Here is a 25,927-nt window from a genome sequence, read left to right as displayed (position 1 = left end):
CACTCCAGCCTGGGCAACAGAGCGAGACTCCGTCTAAAAAAAAAAAAAAAAAAGAACCTGTTCCTTGGCACGTTTTCCACATAGAGGTTGAGCATCCCTAATCCAAAAATCCAAAATTTGTCCGGGTGTGGTGGCTCACACCTGTAATCCCAGCACTTTGGGAGGTCAAGATGGGTGGATTTCTTCAGCTCAGGAGTTTGAGACCAGCCTGGGCAACCTGGTGAAACCCCATCTCTACAAAAAATATAAAAATTAGCCAGGTGTGGTGGTGCACACCTGTGGTCCCAGCTAGTCGAAAGACTGAGGTGAGAGGATCCCTTGAGCCCAGCAGATTGGGCTTCAGTGAGCTGTAATTGTGCTACTGCATTCCAGCCTGGGTAACAGAGTGAGACCCTGTCTCAAAAAAAAAAAAAAAAAAAAAAAAAAAAAGGCCTCTGAAATCCAAAAATGCTCCAGAATCCAACTTTTTGAGCACTAACGTGATGCCACAGGTAGAAAATTCCACACCTGGCCTCCTGTGACAGCCCATATTAAACAGTCAAAACTTTGTTTCATACAGAAAATTATTTGAAATATGTAAGATCTGCCGGGTGTGGTGGCTCACTCTTATAATCCCAGAACTTTGGGAGGCCGAGGCAGGCAGATCACGAGGTCAGGAGATGGATATCATCCTGGCTAACACGGTGAAACCCCATCTCCACTAAAAATACAAAAACAAAATTAGCTGGGCACGGTGGTGGGCGCCTGTAGTCCCCGCTACTCGGGAGGTTGAGGGGGGAGATTGGCGGGAACCCAGGAGGTGGAGCTTGCAGTAAGCCAAGATTGCGCCACTGCACTCCAGCCTGGGCGACAGAGCGAGTCTCCGTCTCAAAAAAGAAAAAAAAAAAAGAAATATATGAAATCATCTTCAGGCTATGTGTATAAGGTGTATATGAAACATAAATTATTTAGACGTGGGTCCCATTCCCAAGATATCTCATTATGCATATGCAAATGTTCCGAAATTCAAAAAATTCCACAATCAGAAATATCTCTGGTCCCAAGCATTTTTTTTTTTTTTTTGAGACAGAGTCTTGCTCTGTTGCCCAGGCTGGAGTACAGTGGCGTGATGTCAGTTCACTGCACCCTCTGCCTCCTAGGTTCAAGTGATTCTTCTGCCTCAGCCTCCCTTAGCTTGGGATTACAGGAGTCCACCACCACACCTAGCTAATTTTTGTATTTTTAGTAGAGATGGGGTTTCACTGTGTTGGCCAGGCTGCTGGTCTTGAACTCCTGACCTCAAGTGATCGGCCTGCCTTAGCCTCCCAAAGTGCTGGGATTACAGACATGAGCCACTGCGGTGGGCCCCTTTTCTTTTTCTTTTTTCTTTCTTCTTCTTTTTTTTTTTTTTTATTTGAGATAGAGTTTCGCTCAGTTGCCCACGCTGGAGTGCAATGGTGCTATCTCGGCTCACTGCAACCTCCGCCTCCCAGGTTCAAGCAATTCTCCTGCCTCAGCCTCCTGAGTAGCTGGGATTACAGGCATGTGCCACCACGCCTGGCTAATTGTGTATTTTAAGTAGAGGTGGGGTTTCTCCATGTTGATCAGGCTGGTCTCGAACTCCTGACCTCAGGTGGATCGCCTGCCTCAGCCTCCCAAAGTGCTGGAATTATAGGAATGAGCCACCGCGCCCGGCCCCATTTTCTTTTTTTAATACAGAATCTTGCTCTGTCACCCAGGCTGGAGTACAGTGGTGCAATCTCAGCTCACTGCAACTTCTGCTTTCGGAGCTCATCCTCCCACCTTAGTCTCCTGAATAGCTGGGACTACAGACAGGTATGCACCACCATGCCCAGCTAATTTTTTTTTTTTTTTTTTTGAGAAGGAGTCTCGCTCTGTCGCCCAGGCTGGAGTGCAGTGGCGCAATCTCGGCTCACTGCAACCTCCGCTTCCCAGGTTCACACCATTCTCCTGCCTCAGCCTCCCGAGTAGCTGGGAACACAGGCGTCTGCCACCATGCCAGGCTAATTTTGTTTTTGTATTTTTAGTAGAGATGGGGTTTCACCGTGTTAGCCAGGATGGTCTCCATCTCCTGATCTTGTGATCCGCCTGCCTTGGCCTCCCAAAGTGCTGGGATTACAGGCATGACCCACCATGTCCAGCCAGCTAATTTTTTTTTTGAGATGAAGTTTTGCTCAGTCGCCCAGGCTGGAGTGCAATGGTGTGATCTCGGCTCACTGCAACCTCTGCCTCCTGGGTTCAGTCAGTTCTCCCACCTCAGCCTCCCGAGTAGCTGGGATTACAGGTGCCTGCCATCATGCCAGGCTAATTTTTTGTATTTTTAGTAAAGAGGGGGGGTTTCACCATGGTGGCCAGGCTGGTCTTGAACTCCTGACCTCAGGTGATCCACTTTGGTCCTCGGCCTCCCAAATTGCTGGGATTATAGGCGTGAGCCACTGCACCCAGCCTAATTTTCGCATTTTTAGTAGAGATGGGGTTTCACCATGTTGAAACTGCCTTTGCAAAATTATGACTGAGACAGTGAAAGAGATCTAACTTAACCGACTCCTTCCTGCTTCTGACCGCCAAGCTGCCTTTGTTCATTCCTGCGTATGGGCTGAACTTACTTTGGGAAAAACTTAGTTTGTAGTTTGTTTGTTTGTTTATTTATTTATTGAGATGAAGTCTTGTTCTCCTCTTTTGCCCAGGCTGGAGTTCAGTGGCAGGACCTAGGTGCAATCTCGGCTCACCACAACCTCTGCCTCCTGGGCTCAAGGGATTCTCCTGCCTTAGCCTCTGGAGTAGATGGGATTACAGGCACCCGCCACCACACCCAGCTAATTTTTTTTTTTTTTTTTTTTGAGACGGAGTCTCGCTGTCACCCAGGCTGCAGTGCAGTGGTGCGATCTCCACTCACTGCAAGCTCCGCCTCCCAGGTTCACGCCATTCTCCTGCCTCAGCCTCCCAAGTAGCTGGGACTACAGGCGCCCGCCACCGTGCCCGGCTAATTTTTGTATTTTCAGTAGAGCGGGGTTTCACCGTGTTAGCCAGGGTGGTCTCGATCTCCTGACCTCGTGATCCGCCCGTCTCGGCCTCCCAAAGTGCTGGGATTACAGGCGTGAGCCACTGCGCCCGGCCATTTTTTTGTATTTTTAGTAGAGACGGGGTTTCACCGTGTTGGTCAGACTGGTCTCAAACTCATGACCTTGGGAAATCCACCTGCCTCCTAAAGTGCTGGGAGGTAAGCCACCTCGCCAGGCCTGTTTATAGTTTATAGTTTAAACAAAGATGGTAACAGCCCTTTCTCAAAGCAGACCTCCTTCTTGCCTGGGGACTAGGCTAACATTAGCCACAGAATTAGAAATTATGGGCCGGGCGCGGTGGCTCAAGCCTGTACTCCCAGCACTTTGGGAGGCCGAGACTGGCGGATCACGAGGTCAGGAGATCGAGACCATCCTGGCTAACACAATGAAACCCCGTCTCTACTAAAAATACAAAAAAAATTAACCGGGCGTGGTGGCGGCGCCTGTAGTCCCAGCTACTCGGGAGGCTGAGGCAGGAGAATGGCGGGAACCCGGGAGGCGGAGCTTGCAGTGAGCCGAGATCGCGCCGCTGCACTCCAGCCTGGGCGACAGAGCGAGACTCCTACTCAAAAAAAAAAAAAAAAAAAAAAAAAGAAATTATGGTTATTATGGTTTAGGAGTCATGCAGCTGGAGGCTACAAGATTCTGACCCTCCCTAAACTGCTCCTAAGATCAGTGCTTGGGATATTTTACAGACCTGCACTTGTGGATCAGCTGGCACCACCCAGATCAATAAACTGGCTTGTTTGACATTGTGTTCCACACCCAGGAACTGACTCAGTGCTAGAAGACAGCTTCTACTCCCTATGATTTCATCTCTGACCAATCAGCACTCCTGGCTCACTGGCTCCCCCTCTACCCACCCAAGTTATCCTTAAAAACTCTGATCCCCGAATGCTCAGGGAGACTGATTTGAGTAATGATAAAACTGCAGCCTCCCACACAGCTGGCTTTGCGTGAATTACTCTTTCTCTATTGCAGTTCCCTGTCTTGATGAATTGGCTCTGTCTGGGCAGCAGGCAAGGTGAACCCCTTGGGCAGTGACAGTGTTGGCCCGGATTACTTGAAGCCAACACGGTGTGCATGACCATGCCTGGTTAATTTTGGTATTTTTAGTGGAGACTGGGCCACCTGCCTCAGCCTCCCAAAGTGCTGGGATTACAGGTATCATCCGCTGTGCCTGGCTCCTTTTTTTTTTTTTTTTTTTTTTTTGAGACGGAGTTTTGCTCTCGTTGCTTAGACTGGAGTGCAGTGTTGTGATTTCGGCTCATTGCAACCTCTGCCTCCTGGGTTCAAGCTATTCTCCTGCCTCAGCCTCCCGATGAGCTGGGATGACAGGCATGTGCCACCACACCTGGCTAATTTTGTATTTTTAGTAGAGACGGGATTTCTCCATATTGGTCAGGCTGGTCTTGAACTCCTGACCTCAGGTGATCCACCTGCCTTAGCCTCCCAAAATGCTGGGATTACAGGAGTGAGTCACTGTGCCCGGCCCATTTAAAAAATCTTAACTGGCTTTGTGATTCTCGAATAAGGCAATACTTCCTTTCATAAAATGGAATAAATGTTCCAGGGAACTGAGCAGAGGAGGTTGGTTTTATAGACCAAAAGGGCTAAATAAAGCAGAAACAAAAAAGAAAAAGTGAATTGGTCATTTTAAGGCTGCTTTCCTCCTAAGGCGAGAATAAGGAGACAGAACAATAGAAAAAAGAATGATTGGCTAACCTCGGGTCCCCTTTTATTGTAAGGATTAAAGGCAGAGAGAACTTCATTATCATGCCACTGAAGCTGGCCTGTTTGGGAAGTTGGACTGTTATATCTCTCCTGTTGGAAGGCCAGAGATGACTCTGTTTTGGAGTAATTGTATTAGAATGAAAATGCTTTGAAAGTTATGTTAGATAAAAATTATAGGAGACCCTGGTTTTTGTTGTTTTTGTTTTTGTTTTGAGATGGAGTTTCAAGTTTTGCTTTTGTTGCCCAGGCTGGAGTGCAACCTCTGCCTCCCGGGTTCAAGCGATTCTCCTGCCTCAGCCTCCTGAGTAGCTGGGATTACAGGCATGTGCCACCACGCCCAGCTAATTCTTTTTGTATTTTTAATAGAGACAGGGTTTCTCTATGTTGATCAGGCTGATCTCAAACTCCTGACCTCAGGTGATCCACCCAGGAGACCCTTGTTTTTTGTTTTTTTTTTTTGTTTTTTTTTTTTGTTTTTTTTTTTTTTGAGATGGAGTCTCACTCTGTCGCCCAGGCTGGAGTGCTGTGGCCAGATCTCAGCTCACTGCAAGCTCCGCCTCCCGGGTTCCCGCCATTCTCCTGCCTCAGCCTCCCCAGTAGCCGGGACTATAGGCGCCCGCCACCTCGCCCGGCTAGTTTTTTATATTTTTTAGTAGAGACGGGGTTTCACCGTGTTAGCCAGAATGAGACCCTTGTTTAGGACTAAGCTGATCCTAGGCAGGAACTTAGTCCAAAACAAGGGTCTCCTATAATTTTTATTTATAGAATTACTTGGTATTTGTGGATTGACTCAATACACACATCTCACTGCAGTTCAAGGGGCTGCAAAGGGACAGCGCAGAGCTCCTGCCTCCAATGGATGACATCACAGTGGGCTTCAAGTGGGAGGAAGAAATAGATGTGTTATCTTCCGAGTGTTGACTGACAGTGTAGTGAAGATTCATAAAGCAGGCTGTGAGGCAGAGTGCTGGGGCAGGGAGTCAGCTTTCTCAATGGTCAGAGTCAGTCAGTGAGAGAAACAGGTTTTCTTTTTTTTTTTTTTTTTTTTTTCTTAGTGATACTTGATCACTGTTTCTGAAGAAACAGGTTTTAAATATTTGTAAGCCAGAGTCATAAATTTCTCTTTGCCATTTCCTCCAGTTAAACTGAGCCAATGAAGTAAAATACTTACCCAGATTTTAGATTAAGGCATAATTTATGAAAAGGGTTTCTTATCTTGAACCAGTGGTTCATTCCAATAAATGTCTCTCCATTGAACTCCTTTATCTAAATCTTTATAAAAATCTCATTATAATGAGATTAAGCATCTGATAAGGGGAATCATTTATTTACTTGGTAGGAGTAGAATAAAATAATGTTTTTACTGGAACTGAATGTTAAAGTTGAAATAATTCCACAACACTACAATTTGGAAAAGTCTTAGTTCTGGGTTTGTTGGCATGGAATGTGACCATGAATGTCAGTAGTTTGTAGAGTCTTGTCTGTTAAATAAATTAAAGAAATTATTGAATTTGTGGCCACCTGAAACCTCGATTCAAATGCGACCAGAGCTCCACTCCTCTTTGTTGTCTCCACAGCAGTAGCTAATATAAAATACCAACCATTTGTTATTCGGCCTCCCCAGTAAACAAAGGGAGCTGGTAGTGTGCGCGCCTCTGATCAGACTACAAAAGAGAAGGACAAGTGCTTCAGAGCAATGTTTACCAAACCAGAAAGAACTATTGAAGAAGTCAAAATTTAGTAAACAATGGGGAAAAAATCCAATCATGTTTTAAAAAATAGAGCAGCAGGGTTTTTTTTTATAATGTAAAATTAAAATGTCTTGTGGTTTGATGTATAAATTCTTGAGAGCTATTATTTGCCTCTAAGTTCTTAATAAACTGGTAAAATATTAATATATTAACTTCTGATGATCAACATTGGGATTTTCCACATTGAGGGTCCGAATTTATAGCCTGTACCGCAGAGGAACTGGAGAACCCATTTTGATCCGAGGGATGGGTAGAGTTTGCTATTTTCCACCTTTTCACTGACACAGGTGATTAGGACCCCTCCAGGTTCCTGGGTTTGGGCAGACCGGGAGTTCATGGGACTCATTTCCAGTCCTAAATTCGCACACCTGCCTTGGAAAACAATCAACATTGCCTCTGAAAGCTGAAGTTGTGCACACGTGGTGCTCAGCAGGGATGCCCCAGGTGCCTCCCTCAGAGGACCCGACACACTTGCCCCTGGAGGAGGAGGGCAGATCTGAAAGTAGGAGCTGAAGTTGGCACCATAGGGAGAGTTATCTCTAAGAAAAGAACACAAGATTAGGCCAGGCGGGTGCAGTGGCTCACGAAATGTTAAATTTCAACTTTAACATTCAGTTCCAGTAAAAACATTATTTTATTCTACTCCTACCAAGTAAATAAATGATTCCCCTTATCAGATGCTTAATCTTATTATAATGAGATTTTTATAAAGATTTAGATAAAGGAGTTCAATGGAGAGACCAGCGTGGCCAACATTGTGAAACCCCGTCTGTACTAAAAATACAAAAATTAGCCGGGTGGCACGCGGCTGTAATCCCAGCTACTCGGGGGGCTGAGGCAGGAGAATTGCTTGAACCACTGCACTCCAGCCTGGGTGACAGAGACTCCATCTCAAAAAAAAAAAAAAAAAAAAATTAACCAGGCATGGTGGCGCACACCTGTAATCAGGAGGCTGAGGCACAAGAATTGCTTGAACCTAGGAGGTGGAGGTTGCAGCAAGCCAAGATGGTGCCACTGCACTCCAGCCTGGACTAGAGTGAGACTCTGTCTTGAAAGAAAAAAGAAAAGAGCACAAAATTCTGAATATAGTCAGTTTGTCTCAAAGTTTGTATTTATTTATAATGATAAAAGAATGATTTTTAGAATGACACAAGCAAAACAATTGCAAATTTTCAAAAGCATAGCATAACAAAATTCCGAAAGATGAATTTTAAAATTAATTCCCTTGTAATTACATTTTACTGCTATCAGTAACTGCATAATCATGATCACTGCTTCATATGATAACGATTTAGAATATTAGAACAATTTCTTTGAGAAAGAATGAAGGACAAACGGGTCTTCTGGTTTGATTGACCCCCTCTCTTTTTTTTTTTTTTTTTTTTTTTTTTTTTTTTTTTTTGAGACGGAGTCTTGCTGTGTCTCCCAGGCTGGAGTGCAGTGGCGTGATCTCGGCTCACTGCAAGCTCCGCCTCCCGGGTTCACGCCATTCTCCCGCCTCAGCCTCCCAAGTAGCTGGGACTACAGGCGCCCGCCACCACGCCCGGCTAGTTTTTTGTATTTTTAGTAGAGACGGGGTTTCACCATGTTAGCCAGGATAGTCTCGATCTCCTGACCTCGTGATCCACCCGCCTCGGCCTCCCAAAGTGCTGGGATTACAGGCTTGAGCCACCGCGCCCGGCCAACGATTTAGAATATTAGAACAATTTCTTTGAGAAAGAATGAAGGACAAACGGGTCTTCTGGTTTGATTGACCCCCTCTCTTTTTTTTTTTTTTGAAGTGGAGTTTGGCTTTTGTTGCCCAGGTTGGAGTGCAATGATGCAATCTCAGCTCACTGCAGCCTCCGCCTCCCAGGTTCAAGCAATTCTCCTACCTCAGCTTCCCGAGTAGCTGGGATTACAGACGCCTGCCACCACGCCCAGCTGAGTTTTTTTTTTTTTTTTGTATTTTTAGTAGAGACAGAGTTTTACTATGTTGGTCACGCTGGTCTCGAACTCCAGACCTCAAGCAATCCATCTGCCTCGGCCTCCCAAAGTGCTGGGATTACAGGCGTGAGCCACCACGCCCAGCCGACATCCTCTGTTAAATTTTTTTTACTCATAGCTTAGAAAATGTGCATTCCGGCCGGGCGCGGTGGCTCAAGCCTGTAATCCCAGCACTTTGGGAGGCCAAGACGGACGGATCACGAGGTCAGGAGATTGAGACCATCCTAGCGAACACGGTGAAACCCCGTCTCTACTGAAAAAATACAAAACACTAGCCGGGCGAGGTGGTGGGCCCCTGTAGTCCCAGCTACTCAGGAGGCTGAGGCAGGAGAATGGCGTAAACCCGGGAGGCGGAGCTTGCAGTAAGCTGAGATCGGCCCCTGCACTCCAGCCTGGGCGACAGAGCAAGGCTCTGTCTCAAAAAAAAAAAAAAAAAAAAAAAAGAAAGAAAGAAAGAAAATGTGCATTCCAGTTCACCACTTATTATTACTAACGTTTCCCCCCATACCAGTTGCCTTGAATATATGCTCCCCATTGCTAATGTGAAAGTTTTTGACATTGTCAAATTTGGGGAAACCTCTTTCAAGTGTTTTTCATACAGGAGAAGCAAGATTTCAGGGCTCTCACGTTCTCCAGTGCAGTGCCGTCTTGAACACTCTTTGAATTGAGGATACTCATTAACTACATTGCTGCCACCAAACCCCCAAAAGCCTTGGCAGGGCCTCTGGGTGTGTGTAGGGAGAGGAGGTTTGGGGGGTGTGGAGGGGGCCTGGAGCCTAGGGCGGGCCCGGCGCCGGGCAGGGGTCTGGGCGTGGGGAGGTGACCAAGGTGTGACAAGAACAGCTGTGAGGAAGGCCCTGGGCATGGGAGAGTCAGATATGGGGTGGGGCCGGGACGTGGGGGTCGGTGGCCAGGGGGTGTGGGGGCCTGGAATGCAGGTGGCTGGGATACTGGGGGATTGGGCATTGGAGAAGTTCCTGGGCACGGGGAAAGGCTGGGCGTGGGAGGAGGCTCAGGCCATGGGGAGTGGGCTTGGGTGGCCTTGGGGAGAGGTTCTGGGTGTGGGGCGGGCGTGGGGTGCAGATAGTGGGCCGGGATCTGAGCTGGGTGGCTGGCTGTGGGTGGGTCGGGCGGGTGAACGGGGGACCGGGTGTGGGTGGGCCTGGCGCGTGGGGTTGAAGCTTCAGAGACTCTAGTAGTGCAGAAATGTTCCCGCCAAGCACTGTCTTTAACAGAAAAAAAAAAAAAAAAAAAAAAAAAAACCCAAAAAAAACCAGAACTACACATATGTGCACTGACAGAAGAAACGTCTCCAGTAACAGGAGAGACTGTCGCGGCGCCGGAGCGGGTTGGGACGGAATTCGCGGTGACCCAGGCACTGACTGGCACGCGCGGCTGCATGCAGGCACCGAGGAGCTGATGGAACGAGCGCGTGGAGCGCCGTTCACGCTGAGCTCCAAACTCTACAAGGAAGCCCCGAGATGGAGACGATGAAAAACAAGCGCAAGGTTCACTCTGGAGTCCCTTCGAGCCGCAGGAAAGGGAGAGGCGGCGCGCGGGGCGGCCTGCCGGGTGGCTGTGAGTTGAGATTCGCTGAACACCGGGCACAGCGGCCGCTTGGAGGAGCAGACGCGCGGCTCATTTGGGGAGGGCGCGAAGGTGTTTCATGGGGGCGGCGCAACCAGCTTCTGAAGTGGGAATACAGGGATTGTTTCCAGGATTAGCAGCCATGGAGGGGGTGGGGGTGCAGGCTGGATACGGGGCCATTCTTGCGGATTGGCAGCCAGTTTGGGCAGCTCGGTTGGAGGGGTTGTTCTCCAGTATTACTGGCCATAGTTCGGGCAGCCTGGACTTTATGGGGGAATGCAGGGATTGTTTGGAGCAATCAGCACCCATAGGCTGGGCAGGCTCGATTCTTTTTTGGGGGGTGTCTTGCTTTGTTGCCCAGGCTGGACTCAAATTCCTTGGCTTAAGTGATCCTCCCACCTCCTCAACCTCCCAAAGTGCTGGAATTACAAGCGTGAATTGCTGCACCCAGCCTGCTCAGTGACGTTGATGCTAGCAAGATTCCATCTTATCTATGGAAAACGGAAGCACAACAGGTGAAGTTGCCTGCCAAGTCAGCCAGCTGGTAAGTGGTGGCACTAGAATTAGATCCAGGCGGTCAGGTTCCAGCATCTGGGTCTCTGGGCACAGGCAACAGAGTGTTTGTGGAAGAATACTGAATGTGGCCTTGGGGTGGGGGAAGGTAAGAGGAAGATTGTAAGAAAATGTCATCTCCTGACTGAGGAGGAGTTCACATCTCCTCCTTCCCCAGGCCTTACACGATGGACTTCCCAGCCTTCTTCAGGAGGCTGCACTCATGAGGAGGCAGTCCTGGTTCTGCTAATAAAGCCTTGGCCACTGGATGGGGGCAAGATGAGGCCACAAGGCTGTCCAGGCAGGTTGGGACAGGTTCTGTTCCTCAATCAGGAAGGGGTCTTCATCAAAGCCCAGGAAAAGTCACTGACATTTCCAAGTCACAGTTCTTTAATTTGTATTTTTGTAGAGATAGGGTCTTGCTTTGTTGCCCAACCTGGTCTCAAAGTTTTGGCCTCAAGTGATCCCCCTGTCTCAGCCTCTTAGTGTTGGGATTAGGGGTGTGAGCCATCATGCCCAGCAAAGTTTTGTTTTTGTTTTTGTTTTGAGACAGAGTCTTGCTCTGTCACCCAGGCTGGAGTGCAGTGGCACCATCTCAGCTTACTGCAACGTCTGCGTCCCGGGTTCAAGCGATTCTCCTGCCTCAGGCTACTGAGTAGCTGGGACTACAGGCGTTAGCCACCACACCTGGCTATTTTTTGTATTTTTAATAGAAATGGGGTTTCACCATGTTGGCTAGGCTAGTCTCGAACTCCTGATCTCAAGTGATCCACCCACCTCAGCCTTCCAAAGTGCTGGAATTACAGGCATGAGCCGCCGCGCCTGGCCAGGTTCACAGTTCTTTATCAGCCTCAGTGGGACAGAGCTAGTTGAGAGGAAACCTCTCTCAACACAAAACCTCCATTTTTGTGTGAAAAGGCAAGCATACTCACCAGGAGAATGAGACAGCAAAGAGATATGGCAGTGGAATTTAGGAAGCTGAGAAGCCTGCTGCCACAGAGAGAGTCCTAGCCCATCCTGGGGAAAGTCCCACAGCAAGCCCATTTGTACCAACGAATCCCAGAGGACTAGGATACAGAGCTCCTGGGAACTTCTGAAATCAGGTGTTGGGCTGGGGCGGGAGGACTGTCTGGATGCCACAGGATGGGGAGAGGAAGAGCTCTTCCTGCTGGGGGATCCCTGCCTGTCTCGGCTCAGGTCAGAGAAGATGCTTCCTTTTCCACCATGTCTCGGGGTGCCGGGCTGGGGGGCGGGGGGCTTCTGTGTGTCTCAGTCCTTCCGAATCTCTCTGGCTTGGTTGGTATCTGTCTGAGAGAGTCTCTCTATCTTTCTCTGGGTGTCTCCCTGTCCTTGCTCCGTCTCTCTCTCTCTCTGCTGAACTGTTGTTTCCTTCTTTATCTCTGCATCTTTGCAGTGTCCAGGCATCTCCCAGTAACCCTGCATTTGCTTGTTTCTGAAATTTCTGTGGCTTCAGATGTCTGCCTTTGTGTCCCCTCTCCAGGCCAAACTCAGCAATGCCCCACCCTGGCCACAGCCCCACTAGGAATGAAGCAAGTGCTTAGTGCATCTTGTCACACACACACAGGGCCCTTCCTGAGGACTGGCCTCAGCCTCTAGCCAAGAGAGGGCGATTTTTGTTCATGGAGACGGCTGAGCCCACCTCCTCTGTCCAGAAGGGGGCGGTCTAGGACAGTTTGGCATCAATTCCACCCTCCTCACTGCTCTCCCTGGTGCAGACTCCCAGAATACAGGAAGCAGATTTTGGGTGTCTGCACGTTTGCTCAAGCCTGAAGTTTTCTTTAAAAATTCGGACTAGTCCACTAATTCTCATGACATTTTATTTATTTATTTTTTTATTTTTGCAGAGACACTCCCAGATTAGGGAGAGTAGATTTTGAGGGTCTGCAAATTTGCTCAAGCCTGACGTTTTCTTTAAAAATCTGGACTAGCCCACAAATTCTCATGACACTGTAAAGGTTTATAAAGTGGCTGGTGTGGCAGCTTTTCTTTTCTGTTTTTGAGACGGAGTCTCGCTCTGTCGCCCAAGCTGGAGTGAAGTGGCAGAATCTCGGCTCACTGCAAGCTCCACCTCCCGGGTTCACACCATTCTCCTGCCTCAGCCTCCCGAGTAGCTGGGACTACAGGCGCCCGCCACCACGCCTGGCTAATTTTTTGTATTTTTAGTAGAGACGGGGTTTCACCGTGTTAGCCAGGATGGTCTCGATCTCCTGACTTCGTGATCCACCCGCTTTGGCCTCCCAAAGTGCTGGGATTACAGGCGTGAGCCACTGCGCCCGGCCGACAGCTTTTCTTTGTTGGGCCCTGGCTTCCTCTACTGTAACTTGGGGATGACGGAATCATCCACCTCAGAGTAGAGAAGATGAGATGAATAATGCCCCTGCAGGACTTAGGCCAGCCCTTCGAACACAGCATGCTCAGTGCACCTCGAATACCATAAACATCACATTCCTGTATTTCCCTTCCCTTCTCCCCACTGGCTGTGCTGCTCCCTGGGTGCCTGCCTCAACAGGCCCTCAGTTTCCCCACTGGCATCTTGATACAGGACTGGACAGGATCATCTGGAGATCTTGGTGGGAAAAGCATGTTTTCCTGGTGTCCAGTGCCTTAACTAAGCTTCCCTAACCATTAAGTATCTTGATATACATTTATTTAATAACTGTATATATCTTATCTATTAAGAAATGTGTGACTGGGTGCAGTTGCTCACGCCCATAATCCCAGCACTTTGGGAGGCTGAAGCAGGTGGATCACCTGAGGTCAGGAGTTCCAGACCAGCCTGGCCAACATGGCAAAACTCTGTCTCTACTAAAAATACAGAAATTAGCCGGGCGTGGTGGTGGGCACCTATAATCCCAGCAACTTGGGAGGCTGAGGCAGGGGAATCTCTTGACTTGGGAGGCAGAGGTTGCAGTGAGCCGAGATCATGCCACTGCACTCCAGCCTGGGTGACAGAGTGAGACTCTGTCGCAAAAAAAAAAAAAAAAAAAAAAAAAAAAGAGAGAGAGAAAGAGAATATATAGTATTTTTTTCCTGAAACAAGTTCTTGCTGTCTTGCCCAGGCTGGTCTCAAACTCCTAGGCTCAAGCAGTCCTCCCACGTTGGCTTCCCAAGTCTGGGACTACAGTGCAGGCCACTGTGCCCCATGCTTTATAGTATTTCTATAAATAGTGTCCCTTTAAACATTATATTTATCCAACTGCTATATATATGCAAATGTATAACTTAACCAATTTATAGAGAGACATATGTGTGTATATTTGCATATCTATATCTATATCATTTCTCCACTTAGAATTAATTTTAGCACTATTCTACATTTTTTCATCATTCTTTCAATATTTATGTAACCGCTATAGTTATCCATTCTATGTATTTATGCATGGTGATTACTAAACTACTCTACATTTCTACATGTAGGAAGATAGATGTGTAATACATTTCTTGCATAGACAGCATGTAAATTCCCTCCATGTTGTATCCTATGTGCTTTATATCACTGATGTGTGCACCTTGCCCTGCTCTTTGTGAGACTCTCAGCCTTGCGTATGTGGGCACTGAACTCTTGTGCTGGGAAGCGGCATTAGGAGCCGTCATCTTCTGGCAGGACCTCATGGCTGATACTATATATGTGTATATATGTGTGTGTGTATATATATGAGTGCGTATGTATATATACACACACACACTTTTAACTGTTTTATTATTATTATTATTATTGTTATTATTTTGAGACCGAGTTCTGCTCTTGTTGCCCAGGCTGGAGTGCAATGGTGCAATCTTGGCTCACTGCAACCTCTACCTCCTGGGTTCAAGTGATTCTCCTGCTTCAGCCTCCTGAATAGCTGGGATTACAGGTGCCCACCACCATGCTGGTTAATTTTTTTTTTTTTTTGTATTTTTAGCAGAGACGGGGTTTCATCATGTTGGCCAGGCTGGTCTCAAACTTCTGACCTCAGGTGATCCACCCGCTTCGGCCTCCCAAAGTGCTGGGATTACAGGCATAAGCCACTGCACCCGGTCAAAGTCTTACTCTGTCACCCAGGCTGGAGTGCAATGGCCCACTCTTGGCTCACTGCAACCTGTGCCTCCCAGGTTCAAGCAATTCTCCTGCCTCAGCCTCCTGAGTAGCTGGGATTACAGGCAACTTCCACCACACCTGGCTAATTTTTGTATTTTTAGTAGAGACGGGGTTTCACCATGTTAGCCTGTCTGGGCTTGAACTCCTGACCTCAGGTGATCTGCCTGCCTATGGCTTCCTGAAGTGCTAGGATTACAGGCGTGAGCCACTGCGCTTGGCATTTAACTTTTTTATTTTGAGACAAGGTCTCATTCTGGCTCTCAGGCTGGAGTGCAATAGTGTGATCATGGCTTACTGAAGCTTCAGCCTCCCAGGTTCAAGTGATCCTCCCACCTCAGCCTCTTGAGTAGCCGGGACCATAGGTGTGAACCACCATACCCAACCTTATTTATTTATTTAGCACTTTAATTTCTTTCAACAATGTTTTGTATTTTTCAGAGTACACATTTTGCAATTATTTTGTTAAATTTACTCCTAAGACTCTCCTTTTTTTTTTTTTTTTTTTGAGATGGAGTTTGACTCTTATCACCCAGGCTGGAGTGCCATGGCATGATCTCCGCTCACTACAACCTCTGCTTCCTGGGTTCAAGTGATTCTCCTGCCTCAGCCTCCCTAGTAGCTGGAACTACAGGCACCCACCACCATGCCCGGCTAATTTTTGTATTTTTAGTAGAGACAAGGTTTCACTATATTGGCCATGTTGGTCTCGAACTCCTGACTTCAGGTGATCCACCTGCCTCAGCCTCCCAAAATGCTGGGATTACAGGCTTGAGCTGCTGTGCCCGGCTGAGACTGTTATTCTTCTTAATGCTACTGTTAATGTTTTCTTGTTTGTTTTTGGATTTTATTTTATTTTATTTATTTATTTTTGAGACGGAGACTTGTTCTGTCCCCCAGGCTGGAGTGCAGTGGCGGGATCTCAGATCACTGCAACTTCAGCTTCCTGGGTTCAAGCGATTTTCCTGCTTCAGCCTCCTGTGATTACAGGTGTGTGCCACCATGCCTGGCTAATTTTTGTATTTTTAGTAGTGACACGGTTTCACCATGTTGATCAGGCTGGTCTCATACTCCTGACTTCATGATCCGCCTGCCTTGGCCTTCCAAAGTGCTGGGATTACAGGCGTGAGCCACCGCACCTGGCTGACACTTTTTTTTTTGAGACTGTCACCCAGGCTGGAGTGCAGTGGCACAATTTCAGCTCACTACAAGCTCTGCCTTCCGGGTTCACACCATTCTCCTGCCTCAGCCTCCTGAGTAGTTGGGACTACAGGTGCCCGCCACCTTGCCCAGCTAATTTTTTGTATTTTTAGTAGAGACGGGATTTCACCATGTTGGCCAGGATGGTCTTGATCTCCTGACCTCGTGATCCGCCCGCCTTGGCCTCCCAAAGTGTTGGGATTACAGGCATGAGCCACTGCACCTGGCCTGACACTGTTATTCTTCTTGATGTTACTGTTAATGTTTTCTTGTTTCTTGTTGGATTGTTAACTAAAGATGTATAGAAATACAGTTGACATTTGTATATTGATCTTTTATCCTGTAACATTGCTGAATCCATTTATTTTTTTTTATTTATTTTTTTTTTTAGACAGAGAGACTCTGTTGCCCAGGCTGGAGTGCAGTGGCATGATCATAGCTCACTGTAGCCTCAAACTCCTAGGCTCCAGAGATCCTCCTGCCTCAGCCTCCTGAGTAGCTACAACTACAGGCATGTGCCATCATGCCTGGCTAATTTTTAAAATTTTTATTGTAGAGATTGAGTCTCATTATGTTGTCCGGGCTGGTCCTGAACTCCTTGCCTCCACTGTCTTCCCTCCTCAGACTCCCAAAGTGTTGAGATTACAAACATGAGCCACCGTGCCTGGTCCATTTATTTGTTCTAATAGCTTTTTTTAAGTGGTTTCTTTGGGCTTTCCTTCCCCTCCCCTCCCCTCCCCTTCTCTCCCCTCCCCTCCCCTCCCCTCCCCTTCCCTTACCCTTCTCTTCTCTTCTTTTTTTTCAGATAGGGTCTGGCTTTGTTGCCCAGGCTGGAGTTCAGTGGCTTGATCACTGCAATCTCCGCCTCCCAGGTACAAGAGATTCTCCTGCCTCAGCCTCTGGAGTAGCTGGGATTACAGGTGCCCACCACCACACCCAGCTATTTTTTGTATTATTATTATTATTATTATTATTATTATTATTATTATATGGAGTCTCACTCTGTTGCCCAGGCTGGAGTGCAATGACACGATCTCGGCTCACTGCAACCTCTGCCTCTTGGATTCAAGCAATTCTCCTGCCTCCCAAGTAGCTGGGATTATAGGCGTATGCCACCATGTCTGGCTAATTCTTTGTATTATTAGTAGAGGGGGCATTTCAGCATGTTGGCCAGCCTGTTCTTGAACTCCTGACCTCAGATGATCCACCTGCCTCGGCCTCCCAAAGTGCTGGCATTTCAGGCATAAGACACCATGCCCGGCCTCCAGGATTTTCTATAAACAAGATTATGTCATCTGCAAATTTTACTTCTTTTCCTATCTGGATGCCTTCTTTATTTTCCTTGCTAGAATTGCCAGAACAATTTGAATAGAAGTGGCAAAAACAGATATCCTTGTTTTATTTCCCACCTTAGGGGAAAGTAACTCTGAAAACTGATTCTCTTCTTGCCTCTCCTGGTTTGTTTTTGTTGTTGTTTGCTTGTTTATTTATTTTTTTGACTTCACTACTCTATTATAATGGAGTCAATTTCCCCTGCAACATGGAGCCTCTGATGACACTCCTCAGGTAGATAGATAAATACATATTTATAAAGAAATAGGCATTGGGAGGCCAAGGCAGGACAGCTTGAGACCAGCTGGGACAATATACTGAGAGCTCATCTCTAAAAAAAAAATTATCCATGCATGGTGTGGACGCCTGTAGTCCTAGCTACTTCAGGAGATTGAGGTGGGGGGATTCCTTGAGCCCAGGAGTTCGAGGTTGCAGTGAGTTTTGATTGGGCCACTATACTCCAGCCTGAGTCATAGAGAGACCCTGTGTCTAAAAAATAAAATAAAATAAAATAAAATAAAAGGCTGGGCATGGTGGCTCACACCTATAATGCCAGAACTTTGAGAGGTTGAGGTGGGCAGATCACTGGAGGTCAGGAGTTCAAAACCAGCCTGGCTAACATGGTGAAACTCCATCTCTAGTAAAAATACACAAATTAGCTGGGCATGGTGGCGCACGCCTGTAGTCCCAGCTACTTGGGAGGCTGAGGCAGGAGAATTGCTTGAACCTGGGAGGTGGAGGTTGCAGTGAGCCAAGATCGCACCACTGACTCCAGCCTGGGCAACAGAGCGAGACTACGTATCAAAAAAAAAAAAAAAAGAAGAAGAAGAAGAAGAAAGAAAGAAAATAAAAAAATTTAAAAAATAATGAAATGTAGATGTTATATATAATTCCATATTCATATGGTCATGTAGACATTCACCCCAGGGTGATCATGGTTTTAGCAGGGCTCTTTTTGACTATCTCTCTCTCTGATTTCTCTGTTAAGATGTTTGCCTCATTTGGTATTACACCCATATGTTAGGCTTCACTAATTACTGTAGTATTTTTGGGAGTGTTCTGGGGGCATAAATTGCTCAGCAGTCTGAAACAATTAAATTTAGGCAAGGTAGTTCATGAGGCTGATCTTTGAGCAGGTGAGCTCTTCTTAGCTATCTCCATTCCTGGCTCTCTCTCTTGCGAACTACCTAGTTGATGGTTTAGTGCAGTGGTCCCCAGCCTTTTTGGCACCAGGGGCTAGTTTCGTAGGAGGCAGAGCTCAGGCTTGCCTGCCACTCACATCCTGCCGTGAGGCCTGGTTCCTAACAGGCAGCAGACAGGTTCGGGCACCGGTCCGTGGCCTAGGGGTTGGGGACTCCTGGTTTAGTGTATTGTTCTTTTTTTTCTTTCTTTTCCCTCTTTTTTTTTTTTTTTCTTGAGATGGAGTCTTGCTCTGTAGCCCAGGCTGAAGTGCAATGGTGCGATCTTGGCTCACTGCAACCTCTGCCTCCCGGGTTCAAGCGATTCTCCTGCCTCAGCCTCCCGAGTAGCTGAGATTACAGGCACACGCCACTACGCCCAGCTAATTTTTGTATTTTTAGTAGAGACACGGTTTCACCATGTTGGCCAGGATGGTCTCGAACTCCTAACCTCAGGTGATCCGCCCACCTCAGCCTCCCAAAGTGCTGGGATTACAGGCGTAAGCCCCCACACCTGGTGTATTACTCTTAATTTACAAGGAGCTTGGCTGGGCGTGGTGGCTCACGTCTGTAATCCCAGCACTTTGGGAGACTGGGGCGGGCAGATCACGAGGTCAAGAGATTAAGACCATCCTGTCCAACATGGTGAAACCCTGTCTCTACCAAAAATACAAAAATTAGCTGGGTGTGGTGGCACACACCTGTAGTCCCAGCTACTCGGGAGGCTGAGGCAGGAGAATTGCTTGAACCTGGGAGGCAGAGGTTGCAGTGAACCAAGATCACGCCGCTCACCCCAGCCTGGGTCACAGAGACTCCATCTAAAATAAAATAAAAATAAAAAAAGAGGAGCTTTTGTTTTCTTCCTTCCTTCCTTCCCCCCCCTTCCTTCCTATTTATTTATTTATTTTGACAGAATCTTGCTCTGTCACCCAGGCTGGAATGCAGTGTCACAATCTCAGCTTCCTGCAACCTCCGCCTCCTGGGTTCAAGTGATTCTCCCGCCTCAGCCTCCCCAGAAGCTGGGATTACAGGCATACGCCATCACGCCAGGCTAATTTTGTATTTTTAGTAGAGATGGGGTTTTTCCATGTTGGTCAGGCTGGTCTCAAACTCCGGACCTCAGGTGATCTGCTGGCCTTGGCCTCCCAAAGTGCTGGGATTATAGGCATGAGCCACCGCACCTGGCTTTTTTTTTTTTTTTTTTTTAAAGACAGGGTCACCCTGTTGCCCAGGCTGGTCTTGAACTCCTGAGTGCAAGCAATCTACCCGCCTTGGCCTCCCAAAGTGCTGGGATTACAGGTGTGAGCCACCTAGCCTGGCCAGGAGCTCTTGGTTTCCAGGGTGCCCTTAAACTTGAATTTCTCCATTTCTTTCTTTTTTCTGAGTTTTTTGTTTTAGTTTTTGTGGTTTTCTGTTTTAATTTTTTGTTTTGTTTTGTTTTGTTTTGAGACGGAGTCTCGCTCTGTCACCCAGGCTGGAGTGCAGTGGCATGATCTCGGCTCACTGCAACCTGCCTCCCAGGTTCAAGCGATTCTCCTGCCTCAGCCTCCGAGTAGCTGGGACGCGCCACCATACCCAGCTAATTTTTGTATTTTTAGTAGAGATGGGGTTTCACCATTGGCCAGGATGGTCTTGATCTCTTGACCTCGTGATCCACCTGCCTCAGCCTCCCAAAGTGCTGGGATTACAGGCCTGAGCCCCAGCGCCCTGCCTTTTTTTTTTTTTTTTTTTTTTGACGGAGTCTCACTCTGTCGCCAAGGCTGGAGTGCGGTGGCTCGATCTCAGCTCACTGCAACCTCTGCCTCCCGGGTTCAAGTGATTCTCTTGCCTCAGCCTCCTGAGTAGCTGGGACTACAGGTGTGTGCCACCACACCCAGCTAATTTTTGTATTTTTGGTAGAGACAGGGTTTCACCATGTTGGCCAGGCTGGTCTCCAACTCCTGACCTCAAGTGATCTGCTTTGGCCTCCCAAAGTACTGGGATTACAGGCTTGAGCCACGGTGCCTGGCCCTCTTTTTTTCTTTTTTTTTTTTTCTTTTTTTTTTTTTTTGAGATGAGGTCTCGCTCTGTCACCTAGGGAGTGCAGCGGTGCAGGAACAGCTCACTGCAGCCTCAACCTCCCAGGCTCAACCAATCCTCCCACCTCAGCCTCCAGAGTAACTGGGATGACATGGACATGCCACCACACTCAGGTATTTTTTATAGAGACAGGGTCTTGCTATGTTGCCCAGACTGGTCTCAAACTCCTGGACTCAAGCAATCCTCCTGTCTCAGCCCCTCAAAGTGCCAGGATCACAGGTGTGAGCCATGGTTCTTGGCCACACATTCTGTTTCAAACAAAGTCAGTTCCTTTGGGAAGAGACTCAGAGCTTACTTTATATTTGTTTATTTAGACAGGATGATAGAGTTCGGATGTGTGTCCCTGCCCAAATCTCATATTGAAATGTAATCCCTTGTGTTGAAGGTGTGGCCTGGTTGGAGATGACTGGATCATAGGGGTGCATTTCTCATGAATGGTTTAGCACCATTCCCCTTGGTACTGCCCTTGAGATAATGACTGAATTATCATGAGATCTGGTAGTTTTTGTTTGTTTGTTTGTTTGTTTTAGACAGAGTCTTGCTCTGTTGCCCAGGCTGGAGTGCAGTGGCACAATCTTGGCTCACTGCAACCTCCACCTCCTGGGTTCAAGCGATTCTCCTGTCTCAGCCTCCCAGCTAGCTGGGACTACAGGTGCCCGCCATCACGCCCGGCTAAATTTTGTATTTTTAGTAGAGATGGGGTTTCACCATATTGGTCAGGTTTGTCTCGAACTCCTGACCTCGGGTGATTCACCTGCCTTGATCTCCAAAAGTGCTAGGATTACGGGTGTGAGCCACCATGCCCGGCCAAGATCTGGTAGTTTAAAAGTGTGTGGGAACTCCTGCCTCTCTCTTGCTCCAGCTCTGGCCCTGTGACCTGCCTGCTTCCCCTTTACCTTCTGCCATGATTGTAAGTGTATTTTTAGTAGAGACAGGGTTTCACCATATTGGTCAGGCTGATCTCAAACTCCTGACTTCAGGTGATCTACCCACACTTGGCCTCCCAAAGTGCTGGGATTATAGGCATGAGCAAAGTTTTGCTTTATAAGTTATCCAGTCTCAGGTATTTCTTTATGGCAATGCAAGAATGGACTAATACACAGGGTCTCACTATGTTGCCCAGGCTAAGTTTTAACTCCTGGGCTCAAGTGATCCTCTCACCTCAGACTCCCTGGTAGCTGGGACTATAGGCATGTGCTATTGCATCCTTGTGTCTGGCTTCAGAGCTTTCTTTTTTATTTTATTTTATTTATTTTATTTTATTTTATTTTATTTTAATACGGGGTCTCACTTTGTACCCAGGCTGGAGTGCAGTGGTACAATATCAGCTTGTTGCAATCTTCACCTCCTGGGCTCAAGTGATCCTCTGGTGTCAGCCTGCTGAGTAGCTGGGATTACAAGTGTGTGCCACTGTGCCCTGCTAATTTTTTGTCTCTATGTGTGTGTGGTTTTTTTTTTTTTTTTTTTTTTTTTGAGACAGTCTCACTCTGTCAGCCAGGCTGGAGTGCAGTGGCGAAATCTTGGCTCACTGCAAACTCCGTCTCTCAGGTTCAAGCGATTCTTGTGCCTCAGCCTCCCAAGTAGCTGGAATTACAGGGGCATGCCATCACACCCAGCTAATATTTGTGGTATTAGGAGAGATGGGGTTTCACCATGTTGGCCAGGTTGGTCTAGAACTCCTGACCTCAAATGATCTGCCCATCTCAGCCTCTCAAACTGCTGGGATTACAGTCATGAGCCACTGGGCCTGGCCAATTCTTTGAATTTTTTTGTAGAGATGGGGTTTGCCCAGGCTGGTCTCAAACTCTTGGGCTCGCGTGATCAGCCTGCCTTGGCCTCCCATAGTGCTGAGAATACAGGCATGAGCCACTGCACCTGGCCTTCTCTTTTATTTATATTCGTTTATTTATTTGTTTTTAGAAATGGAAGTCGTGGTATGTGCTCAGGCTAGTCTGGAATTCCTGGTCTCAAGCAGTCCTCTAGTCTCAGCCTCACCTCCTGAGTCTCTGGGATTGCAGGCGTGAGCCACAGTGCCCAGCCACAGCTTTCTTATTTAATTGGCTGCTTCTCCCCCTGGATATCTGTGACCCACGTCTCAAGTAGCTGCGTGGATGTGGTTGCCTTGGCCTTCTTGGCTTCCTTCTCCTGGAGTGAACCTCTGCCCTGCCCGTGAGCTGGGTAAGGGTTGTCAGAACTTTATATTCTTCACCTGCTGTGCTTGTGGTAGAGCCTCTATCTTACGGGTCAAGAGAGTTCCTCACCTCTTGGTCACACGAAACAAGAATTTTGCCTCTTCACCTTGGAGTTGGAGACAGAAATGATGCTATCCTGCTCCTCCTGGTGAAGTACAGTAGCCCTTGATTGGGAGCTAAGGGGAGAGGGAGCCCTATTTTCTTTTTATTTTCTCTTTCTTTTGTCTTTTCTTTTCTTCTTCTTTTTTTTTTTTTTTTTTTTGAGACAGAGTCTCACTCTATTGCCCAGGCTGGAGTGCAGTGGTGCCATCTCGGCTCACTGCAGCCTCTGCCTCCCAGGTTCAAGTGATTCTCCTGCCACCAGAGCAGCTGGGACTACAGGCACATGCTACCACACCTGGCTAATTTTTGTTTTGTATTTTTAGTACAGATGGGGTTTCAGCATGTTGGTCAGGTTAGTCTCAAACTCCTGACCTCAAATGATCCGCCCACTTCGGCCTCCCAAAGTGCTGGGATTACAGGCATGAGCCACTGTACCAGGCGGGAGACCTATTTTCTTGGCCGCAGCTGCCCAGGGTAGAGTTTGTGTCAAGCTGAGTTGGGGCAGGGGAGGGAGCGGGACGTGGTTCAAATGCCATAGACTCTTGCAGCTCTTGGCAAGTTCTAGTAGCTTTTTGTTTTCTTTTCTTTCTTTTTTTTTTTTTTTGTTTTGAGATAGAGTCTTTCTCTGTCGCCCAGGCTGGAATGCAGTGGCGCGATCTCGGCTCATGCCATTCTCCTGCCTCAGCCTCCCAAGTAGCTGGGACTACAGGTGCCTGCCATCATGCCCAGCTAATTTTTTTTTGTATTTTTAGTAGAGACGGGGTTTCACCATGTTAGCCAGGATGGTCTCGATCTCCTGACCTCGTGATCCGCCCGCCTTGGCCTCCCAAAGTGCTGGGATTACAGGTGTGAGCCACCGCACCTGGCCAGCTTTTCTTGAATAAAGAAAAGAGAGCGATGAGATAGAGAAGCAAATGCCAGCCCAGCTTCAGAGCAGGAAGAGCGAGGAAGCAGGGACAGAGGGGGACGCTGGGGGAGTCCGAGGGGTTTTTAGCGGTGCCTATCCCCTTCGCCATCCCACATCAGAAATTCCATGTCTCCTCCGGAGCCCAGGGTCAATTTTCCCTTCTCAGGAATGCCTCCTGATTGCTGGGATCGCACACTGCTCAGCTGTTTGTCTATACCTTTCTCTAATTTTTTTTGAGACAGGGTCTTGCTCTGTCACCCAGGCTGGAGTACAGTGGTGTGATCACAGCTCACTGGAGCCTAAAACTTGTGGGCTCAAGCCTCCTGCTTCAGCCTGCCCAGTTTCTGCATAATAGGCATGCACCACCATGCCTGACTAAGGTAAAAAAAAATTTTTTTTTTTGTAGTGACAGGGTCTCACTATGTTGTCCAGGCTGGTCTTGAATTCCTGGCTTCAGGTGATCTTCCTGCCTTAGCCTCCCAAAGTGCTGGGATTATAGGCATGAACCAGCATGCCCAGACACACTTTTCTCTTAACTTTACTACTCTGTCCTCTATGACAGGTGGCTGCTTCCTCTGTACACCTCACCCCAAATCTGAAAGCTCTTGGAAGGAGCAGTGCCTCACACACACCACAGCCATTCTGGCGCCAGGTTGGAGCAGCTGCACATTTATAAATGCCTGCCCATTGCCTGATCTCGGGGTGCCACTGAGGACGAGGGGCCTGTGCACAGCATGCGTGTGATGTGCACTTCTGGGTCACAAGAGTCCTGGGGAGACTCCAGAGGGAAAACCACCCACAGGCTCTGTGCTATGACCACACCCATCGAGAACAGGACAGTTGTGACTCAGTCACCAGGGAGAACGCTGGCCAGAGATGAGAGATTCTGAGGCTGATTTTCTTTCCCTGACCTGATGAGCCAGAGCTCGGGTCACAGCGCCATCTCCCAGGGCCAGTTGAGGGAACTCCAACTGCAGAGGCCCAGAGCCTTGGGCTGGAAGGCTGCCACTTGCAGGGGCTTCTATTAAGAAGGAGACCACTACTACTCCTGCTGCCCTCCTGCCCCGACCTTGCCTAGTTCACAAGACAGGAGGAAAGAGAGAAAGCAAATAGTTAAAAAAAAAAAAAAAAAAAAAAAAAAAAAAGGAAGATAAATAGCCAGACAACCTTGGCACCACCAAGTGGTCCTAGGAGTTAAAAAAAAGTAATAATAATAACATCAATCCCTGACCTAAACTACTTGTGTTATCTGTAAATTCCAGACACTGTATGAAAAAAGCATTGTAAAACTTTTTGTTCTGTTAGCTGATGCATGTAGCCCCCAGTCATGTTTGCCATGCTTGCTCGATTTATCATGACCCTTTCACACGGACCCCTTAAAGCTGTAAGCCTTTAAAAAGGCCAAGAATTTCTTTTTCGGAGAGCTCGGCTCTTAAGACGTGAGTCTGCCGAGGCTCCCAGCCAAATAAAAAACCTCTTCCTTCTTTAATCCGGTGACTGAGGAGTTTTGTCTGCGGCTCGTCCTGCTACACTATTAGGGACACAGAGGGCCAAACACCAATAAACTGCCCTCTGCTTGCTGCCATTAGGGTCAGCAGAATCAGTGCTGCTGGGACAACCTCGGCCTGACACACTGTGGACAGTGCCCTGCTTACGGTACTGGGAAGATACCAACATTTGTGAAATATGAGGCATGATGTTTTCTACACATTTGGGGGAAAATGGCAACTGGAAAAATGACATAATAGGCCGGGCGTGGTGGCTCACGCCTGTAATCCCAGTACTTTGGAGGCCAAGAAGGGCGCATTGGTTGAGCCCAGGGTTTGAGACCAGCCTGGGCAATATCTCGGAACCCTGTCTCTAGAAAGCATACAAAAATTAGTTGGACAGTGGTGCCTGCCTGTGGTCCTAGCTACTTAGAAGGCTGAGGTGGGAGGATCGCTTGAGCCTGGGAGGTGGAGGTTGCAGTGAACTGAGATCCCACCACTGCACTCCAGCCTGGGGGACAGAGCCAGATCCTGTCTAAAAAAAAAGTAGCAGAGGGTGGAGCTGGACAGACCTGCTGTCCTGTGTTGGTTCTTATTACTGGTATTATTACCAGTGCCCACCTGCTGATTCGGACTCTTAGCGATGCCTCCAAAGCACTGTCCTGAGGGTGAAATGAGATCG

General features: G+C 47.8%; 1 long non-coding RNA gene across 1 annotated transcript; it reads left to right on the top strand.

Annotated features, from left to right (window-relative positions):
* Positions 1-9,910: 9,910 nt before the first annotated feature.
* Positions 9,911-25,247, top strand: LOC144331112 (uncharacterized). Its single transcript, XR_013398027.1, has 2 exons — positions 9,911-11,869; positions 22,478-25,247. It is a non-coding gene; the product is annotated as an uncharacterized LOC144331112 (long non-coding RNA).
* The last annotated feature ends 680 nt before the right edge of the window (positions 25,248-25,927 follow it).

Source organism: Macaca mulatta, chromosome 9, assembly GCF_049350105.2.
Source record: "Macaca mulatta isolate MMU2019108-1 chromosome 9, T2T-MMU8v2.0, whole genome shotgun sequence".
In the NCBI taxonomy this organism is placed as follows: Eukaryota; Metazoa; Chordata; class Mammalia; order Primates; family Cercopithecidae; genus Macaca; species Macaca mulatta.
This window is presented reverse-complemented; position numbering and strand designations above follow the sequence as displayed.